A 9,332-nucleotide genomic window follows, 5' to 3' on the forward strand; every position below is an offset into this window, starting at 1 on the left:
ATCATGAAAAGCAGAAGTGGATGTGTTCGGCCACAAGAACGTTTGAATGTCCGACCATAGTTTGTAAAAGGCGGGTAAGAAAAGGTTCGAATGCCCGTACATACACAATCAAAAGAGGGAGCGGAGGTGTTTCGCTGTAAGAAGGTGTGAATGTCCGAGCATAGTTTGTAAAAAGTGGGTAAGAAAAGGTTCGAATGCCAGAACATACACCATCAAAAGAGGGAGCGGAGGTGTTCCGCTGTAAGAAGGTGTGAATGTCCGACCATAGTTGGTAAAAAGCGGGTAAGAAAAGGTTCGAATGCCAAAATATACACCATCAAAAGCGGAAGCCGAGTTGTTCGGCTGCAAGTAGGTGTGAATGTCAGATCATAATTTGCAAAAAGCTGATGAGAAAGGTGTGAATGACCGACAATAATTGCTGAAAAATGTGTTAGAAAAGGTAAGAATGCCGGACCATTCATCATCAAAAGCGGGAGAAGAGGTGTTCGGCTGCAAGAAGCTGTGAATGTCCAGCCATAATTAGTCAAAAACGGGTACGAAAAGGTAGTATTGCCAGACCATAAATGATCAAAAAAGGGAGCGGAGGTTTTTCGCTGTAAGAAGGTGTGAATATCCGACCATAATTGGTAAAAAGCGGATAAGAAAAGGTGCGAATGCCCGACAATGTATGATCAAAAGAGGGAACGGAGGTTTTCGGCTGCAAGAAGGTCTAAATGTCCAACCATAATTTGTAAAAACCGGGGAAGAAAAGGCTCGGAAGCCCAACTATACACCATCAAAAGCGGGAGCGGAGGTGTTCAGCTGCAAGAAGGTGTGAATGTCCACCCATAATTCCTCAAAAATGGGTAAAAAAAAAGGTGCGAATGCCCAACCATACATCATCAAAAGCAGGACTGGATGTGTTAGGCTACAAGAAGGTTTGAATGTCCGAGCATAGTTTGTAAAAAGCGGGTAAGAAAAGTTTCGAATGCCCGAACATACACCATCAAAAGAGGGAGCGGAGGTGTTCCGCCATAAGAAGGTGTGAATGTCCGACCGTAGTTGGTTAAAATACCCGACTGTACACAATCAATAGCGGGAGCGAATGTGTTCGGCTACAAGAAGGTGTGAATGGCCGACCATTTTTTGTAAATAGCGGGTAAGAAAAGGTGTGAATGCCCGACAATGTATGATCAAAAGAGGGAGCGGAGGTTTTCGGCTGCAAGAAGGTCTGAATGTCCAACAATAATTTTGTAAAAACCGGGGAAGAAAAGGCTCGAAAGCCCGACTATACACCATCAAAAGCGGGAGCAGAGGGGTTCAGCTGCAACAAGGTCTGAATGTCCATCAATAATTGCTAGAAAACATGAAAGAAAATTTTCGAATATCCAACCGCACATGATCATAAGTGGGAGAGGAGGTGTTCAGCTGCAAGAAGGTGTGAATGTCCACCCATAATTCCTCAAAAATGGGTAAAAAAAAAGGTGCGAATGCCCAACCATACATCATCAAAAGCAGGACTGGATGTGTTAGGCTACAAGAAGGTTTGAATGTCCGAGCATAGTTTGTAAAAAGCGGGTAAGAAAAGGTTCGAATGCCCGAACATACACCATCAAAAGAGGGAGCGGAGGTGTTCCGCCATAAGAAGGTGTGAATGTCCGACCGTAGTTGGTTAAAATACCCGACTGTACACAATCAATAGCGGGAGCGAATGTGTTCGGCTACAAGAAGGTGTGAATGGCCGACCATTTTTTGTAGATAGCGGGTAAGAAAAGGTGCGAATGCCCGACAATGTATGATCAAAAGAGGGAGCAGAGGTTTTCGGCTAAAAGAAGGTCTGAATGTCCAACCATAATTTGTAAAAACCGGGGAAGAAAAGGCTCGAAAGCCCGACTATACACCATCAAAAGCGGGAGCAGAGGGGTTCAGCTGCAAGAAGGTCTGAATGTCAATCAATAATTGCTAGAAAACATGAAAGAAAATTTTCGAATATCAAACCGCACATGATCATATGCGGGAGAGGAGGTGTTCAGCTGCAAGAAGGTGTGAATGTCTACCCATAATTCCTGAAAAATGGGTAAAAAAAGGTGCGAATGCCCAACCATACATCATCAAAAGCATGTGTGAATGTCAGATCATAATTTGCAAAAACCTGATTGTGTGCAGCTGAACACCTCTGCTCCCGCTTTTGATGGTGTATAGTCGGGCTTTCGAGGCTTTTCTTCAACGGTGTTTACAAATTACGGTTGGAAATTCAGACCTTGCAGCCGAACACCTCCGCTCCCTCTTTTGATCATACATTGTCGGGCATTCGCACCTTGTCTTACCCGCGTTTTACAAACCATGGTCGGACTTTCACACCTTCTTGTAGCTGAACAACTCCGCTCCCGCTATTGATTGTGTACAGTCGGGTATTTTAACCTTTTCTTACCCGCTTTTTACCAATTATGGTCGGACATTCACACCGTCTTACAGCGGAACACCTCCGCTCCCTCTTTTGATGGTGTATGTTCGGGCATTCGAACTTTTTCTTACCCACTTTTTACAAACTATGGTCGGACATTCAAACCTTCTTGTAGCAGAACACATCCACTTCTTCTTTTGATGATGTATGGTTGGGCATTCGCACCTTTTCTTACCCATTTTTCAGGAATTATGGCTGGACATTCACACCTACTTGCAGTCGAACAGCTCTGCTCCCACTTTTTATTATGTTTGGTTGGATATTCGAACCTTTTCTTAACTGCTTTTTACAAACTTTGGTCGGACGTTCACAACTTCTTACAGCCGAACACCTCCGCTTCCGCTTTTGATGGTATATATTCGGGCATTCGAACCTTTTCTTACCCGCTTTTTACCAACTATGGTCGGACATTCACACCGTCTTTCAGCGGAACACCTCCGCTCCCTCTTTTGATGGTGTATGTTCGGGCATTCGCACCTTTTCTTACCCGCTTTTTACAAACTATGGTCGTACATTCAAACCTTCTTGTAGCCGAAAACCTCCACTCCCTCTTTTGATCATACTTTGTCGGGCATTCGCACCTTTTCTTACCCGCTTTTTACAAACTATGCTCGGACATTCAAACCTTCTTCTAGCCAAACACATCCACTCCTGCTTTTGTTGATGTATGGTTGGGCATTCAAACCTACTTGTTGCCCGCTTTTCATTAATTATGGGTGGACATTCACACCTTGTCGCAGCCAAACACCTCCGCTCCCTGTTTTGATCATGTATGGTTGGACATTCGCACCTTTTCTCACCCACTTTTTGCAAACTATGGTCGGCTATTCACAGCTTCCTCTCCACCATACTTGTATGGTGGGATATTCACACCTACTTGCATCCGAAGACCTCCGCCCCCACTTTTGTTGATATTTAGTCGGTCATTCACACCTTACCCGTTTTCTTGCCGCCAAACACCTCTGATCTCGCTTTTGATGATGTAAGATTGGGCATTCAGACCTTGCTTCACCTGCTTTTCACCAAATATAGTCGGACATTCACACCTTCTTGCAGCCGAACACTTCCGCTCCACCTTTTAGTTTTCTATGGGGCATTCACACCTTTTTTTACACCGCATTTTATAAAAACACCACAGGAACACCGTATTGAGGCTTTGTTCTGACCGCTCATTCGGTGTCGCGTTTCTTTCAAGCAATTCTCCTGGTTAGCCCGCACTCGGCTCGCTCCCAGAGCCGTGTTAAAGTCTTCTTCGCATTCACTCTCTTTTATCAGCAGATTAAAAGAAAGTTTCATCTTAGGCTCCCTGAAACTTCCATCCTGCACCGCTGTTTGCTTTTTCACAAGAGCAGAGGAGAGCGCACCGTTCCCAGCGGCACTGCAGTACCGGGTCGATGCTTGGAGTGAACGGAGCAAGCTCCTTTTTCAACTCCTATTGATAAAAATCCATTTAATATGTAGTCTCGCATAGAGGACATATCAGACATTAAACTGATAAGAACAGATACTACACTTGATCTTAGCCAAAAGGCAGAGAAGCGATAACTGTCCACTGGTTCACGTCCGAGGGCCCTTCCTGGCACAATGCGCACTTGTAGCGGTGTTCTTTTTATGGCCATAGTGTCACTTTGCACCTCCGCCCACCCGCTGCACTGAGCACTCTTCAGCCCTTTTAAATGGTATAACTTTACACTACCACACGCTCCAGCGAGCACCATTCAAGCAACAACTTTGCACTCCAGCTTCGAACATCGGCACAGTCGCAACAAGTAAGGCGACTCTACTCAGAGAAGTCACTCTGCACAGTAACAAGATTTCTTTTGCACAGACAGAAAGGGCTTCATCCGCAAAGGTAAAGCCTGCCAAAAATAGAAACAACTCATTAGTGCTGCTCAACGTTGTACTTTGCAGTAAAAGAAAGAGCAAATCTAAAGTTTCAGGAATCCGAGAATAAGCTTACTTTCATGAGTTCTTCACGATTTCGGATTTTGCTATAAAATGAATTCCTTCACTCAAACTAAATTAAAACTGCTAAACTGCTAATCTGTTACATACAAGGCAGATGTCAAATTCACCGAAATAGGATCTAAGGGTATTTGGCCAATCGAGCTGTAGCAGCTTCGGTAAAAGAGTATAAGTTGAAGAGTTTGTGAATAAAGGTGTGCGCACACATAGTGAGTTGTAGGAAAATAGGCAGGGAGCAATGCCGGCTGGGGTATTTGTTCTTGTATGTTGTCTGACTGTTTGATTTGAATGTGTTGTGTAAGTGTCCTGTTGAATGTTACATGTTTGGGCTTTGACACGCTTCACTGTGGTTGTTAACTGTGTGGTGTGTCCTGAAATGTTATATGTTTGGGCTGTGTGACATGCTTAATGCTTTTCAGTAGCAACCCACTTATTCATATATAGCAACTGACAACATAAGAAGTCTGGACATACTTTGATAGTAGTTGTAGAAGTATCCTTATTGATAATAGATAAACTAATTCATAGTGATAGAACAGTAGATGAACAGGTGCCTGCACATGTCTCATGAAAATAAAATGGGTGTATGATTGCTGACGGCAGAGCAATACTGCCAAACTTATGAGTTCTTGTGGCAAACTTGATTCAGTGTCTTGACGTGTATACGCTGTTTCGCTGACTTGTCACAAGAAACAAAGTGTGTTTGATAAGATCCGACCATTTTATTACGGGAGGATCAGTATGTATGGATTCTGATGTGACTGATAAACCCATTCGTGTCTTAAGCATAATCTAATACGTGAGACCACGCCCTGGCACACAATCAAAAAAAAAAAAGAGAGAGAGCGGTTTTGTGTCCCCACAGTCCATAATGTAGAAAAGAGAGAAAAAAGCCTTTCTGATTTGGTGTGTGTGCTCACAGTGCAGAGTGTAGAGAAAAGAGAGAAAAGAAAGCCATTTTGGTGTCACGGGTGTTGTGACTTACACACACACATTTCTGAATTGAGAAAGGAAATTATTTTAGAGAAAGCACTAGAGTTTAGATCCCATATTTGTTGATAGGCATTCATTTAATTTTTCTTTTAATCAGTTTTAAAGTGAATACTAACTGAGAAATGAAAAAGGTGAAGAGTTTAGAAGCTTGGTTCAAGAGCAAAACTTGGTTTATGATCAGCTGAGTCTCTAAACAGAACAGCAAAGGGCTTCATCGAACATTTAAAAAAGATTCAGATTGTTAGAATATCCAGAATTTATAGGAATGGTGGTGATTACTCTTATTTTCTAGAATGGAAATAACTGCACCATGTCTGTTTTATGAATTTAAGGGGCTAAAAAGTTTTGTTGTGAGAGTGTATGTGAGAGTCCAAACAGACAGAAGGGTTACGGCCGAGCGCTGGACCTTCCAAAAAAGATGAGACAGGCTTGACCTGTGCCATACTACTTAAGACCGGCATGTGGATAACAGGTTCTTTAAACTCTCACACACACAAACTCACACACGTTCGCACACATACACCCATACACACACACATTCTTGAACTTGCTGCAAGATTAAACATTTGCATTAACTGACTCCAGCAACTCTGAGTCTCATTGAGAGACTTTTCTCAACAATTGGGTCCTCAAACCAGATCTCAACGTTTTTTCCGCTTTCCAGGGTCGGAGCTGAAACCGTGCACGGGGGAGTCCAGTACTCCTAATGAAAGACCCCCTGCTGAATTGCGGTAATTAGGGGCCAGTGTCCACTGAAAGGGGGAAACAGGGACGAGATCGTACTTTTGAATCAATGGCCAGAAGCCATTGGCAGTGCAGGCATCAACAATAATGGTGTTATTTCACCCATTAACACTTAAGGTACCTCATGCAGTGGCTGTGATATGGTTACTTAACAAAATATCTTTACCAGACATCTCTCCTACATAACAGTTCTTCTTTCACAGCCACACCTTGTTGTCGAGAGATGTACTACACTTAATCCATCCACACTGCTACCTACCCCACAGATGGAAAGCCTCATGATTGCATGTCAGAAATAACCATCAGTGTTTTACCCAGGCCAGACTTAACTGATATACGTTATGAAAATGCAGAAATAACTATATTTATTCAACAGGTCAAGCAAAAAACCCTGATGGCACAAATGCTACAGGATTTGCAGTAGTAACAGAAACTGAAGTTTTCTTAAAACAACCACTACCAAAAAATTACTCTGTTCAAGCAGTCGAATTGGTAGCTTTAACTGAAGCTTGTAAATTAAATAACAAAAAGGTTGTTAACGTTTACACTGACAGTCAGTATGCCTTCTCAACTGTACATGTGTTAACACAGCATTGGAAAAACAGGTATGTTGACATCCACAGCTAAATGTATAAACTACAAATATTTTAGCATTATTAGATGTTATTCAATTGCCATTTACAATAGACTCGTATGAATGACCGGAAGGAAAACCATACTGCCAAAGAATTTGTTTAAATATGCTGCAGTATTGAGCCACGGACCATGTCATGTCTCAACAGGAGGGATGGAAGCAATAATGAACAAGGTTTTTACAGCATATGGTTTTACTTATTATTGAATTTTTTTTTTTAGAATAAATAAATGAATAAAGTTTTGTCTAGCAGGTCAAATATGTGCAAAATACATTCCACAGGGCAATCTAAGACCAAAACGAAGATAATTCCCTAAGCCAGTGTATCTTTTTCAACATATTTGTTTGGATTTCATTATTTCATTATTGTGTAGATTTCATTGAACTAAATTAATGTTAAGGGAAACGATTCTGCTCAGTGACAACAGATGTTTTTACCAAATGGTCTGAAATATTTCCATGTGCACAAGCAGATGCACTGTCAGTAGCAAAATCACGCGTAAAATAACTCATTTCTAGATTTGAAATTCCTGAAAAGATCTTCAGTGATAATTTGACACACTTTGTAAGCTATGTCATCTCACTGATGGCAAAGAACTTAAAATAGATCTTAGAAACCACTGTGATATAGAAGGTTTCGCTAACACATTGGAATTGTTTTACTATTTACATATGCATGTGCAGTGAAGAATTGCTTGCTGCTGATAAATGCAAAGAAGAACAGCTTACACATAGATGCTCACATATAGGCTGCTGAATGCAATGAAGACCTGCTTATCCAGTAAAGTTCAATGTCAATGTGTAATATTCAATTAGGATTTGCAAAACAGTGAAGTTAAACAATGAATGGGTCCATAGTCGGTATGAGAAGACTACAGGAATATTTACCTGGGTGTACGTTCAAACAGAGATGAGAAAATTGCGATAAATTATTGTTTGTTTGTTTGTTAGTATGTATATGAATGTTATGTGTATAAACTGGGTTGAGTTGTAGTTACTCAGTAGTGTCTCAGTGAAACAACCGACGGGGGAAGCCTTGCGGTGACAACAAAAGCAGTGTTTTACTGATCAGTCAAGTTGCTCCAGTGTACTCCATACAAACTGGTTGGCTACTGAAGGGATAGAAAATGGGGAATACTTGTTTTAAAGCAAACAAGACAAATACATGTTTTAACGGGACCCAGACAATATTATATAGATGTCGCCACTGAAGTAAAGAACATTTACGTGGGATGGTGTGAGGGTCCTCGTTTGGCTGACGTTCGCCGATATGCTCGCCATGCTCAGAACCAAGTTGAGACGCGTAAGACAACCAAAAGGGACAAGTGTGAAAAGGAGCTGCATTTGGCAGCCATGACCATGTATTACGCAGTTGGTGTAAACAGAGGACGAGGCCGAAGTCGAAGACGTGGACGTGTGGGAGAGGAGGTCGAAATGGGCCACGCCAGAGCTATGATCCGAATATTTGTTTTTATTGTGGCCAGACTGGACACTGGAAGAAGGACTGTCCACAGCTAAAAAGTGATGAAATTGGGCAAAAGGCTGACTGAGGGTGGGAGGCAGGTTCTGGACGTCACGCGGCAGCGGAGCCTCCACTAATGGGTGATAGCACAAACACACTCACACATTTTTCCTGCTCTGTGTAGTGAAGCAACGCTTGCCGACTGTGATTCACGTAGTAAAGTTTTGCATGCTATTTCCGTCCTAGAGCAAAGATATTTCTCTCAGAATATAGGAACTTATGTTCATCAGTAGTGACGTCAGGGGAGTTTGATTGTCCTCCAAAGTTAAGTGGAAACCACGTTTACTGTATGTCTGCATCAGGCCAGGTTGTGAAGGAGAAAATGACAATGCCCATTGCGTGTTGTCACTCCCGATGAGCTCTCCTTCAAACACTCATTTTTGTTATCAGAGTTGTGTCCCATTAACCTGATGGGCTGTGATCTCATGTGTAAATTAGGCATTATTTTAACTTCTACACCAGAGGGTGTTAAGGTTATGTTACAGCCTGACAAAGTTTTCACAGCAGTGCAGTTTGATTCATCGGCACTTACATATGCTTATGAGTGGAAACTTCCCAGCTCTCCTTTTTCACAACAACTAGTGGAAGAAGCAAAAGCGTTAGTTTCACCCCTTTCTGATTTCATGCAACCTACTGATTTGCACTGCACATCACACATTTCTTTGGGGCCTGACAATGACTATGAGAAGAAGTGAAAAAATATGTGCGCCTACTTTATTGGCTGTGTCGCTCACTCCAGAGCACTTCGATTTTTTTAATGTTTGTGGTACTCGCCCTCACATTTCCTTGGCCAAACGTACACACTGGCAGTGACAAGGTGTGGGAGAGTTTGTTGCTACATGTCAGAAAGAAATGGAGTGGACTGTTTCACCTGCTGATCCAAATTTTATGTTTTCTGAACGATTGTCAGCATACAAAAAAACATTTTTGAGTACAATGCATTGTCAAAGAACTGTGGACTTAATTCCTACCACAGAATCACATTTTGAAGCATGTTTTTTATCTGAAACAGATTTGTCTTCGATACCCAT

General features: G+C 42.0%; 1 non-coding gene across 1 annotated transcript; it reads right to left on the reverse strand.

The window, feature by feature from the left end:
• Window positions 1–3,796: 3,796 nt before the first annotated feature.
• On the reverse strand, window positions 3,797–3,986 carry LOC140275951 (U2 spliceosomal RNA). The gene has a single exon (XR_011908650.1). It is a non-coding gene; the product is annotated as a U2 spliceosomal RNA (small nuclear RNA).
• Between the last annotated feature and the right edge of the window lie 5,346 nt (window positions 3,987–9,332).

This window comes from Leuresthes tenuis, unplaced genomic scaffold (genome assembly GCF_036924035.1).
Source record: "Leuresthes tenuis unplaced genomic scaffold, fLeuTen1.0.hap1 SCAF_18, whole genome shotgun sequence".
Lineage (NCBI taxonomy): Eukaryota > Metazoa > Chordata > Actinopteri > Atheriniformes > Atherinopsidae > Leuresthes > Leuresthes tenuis.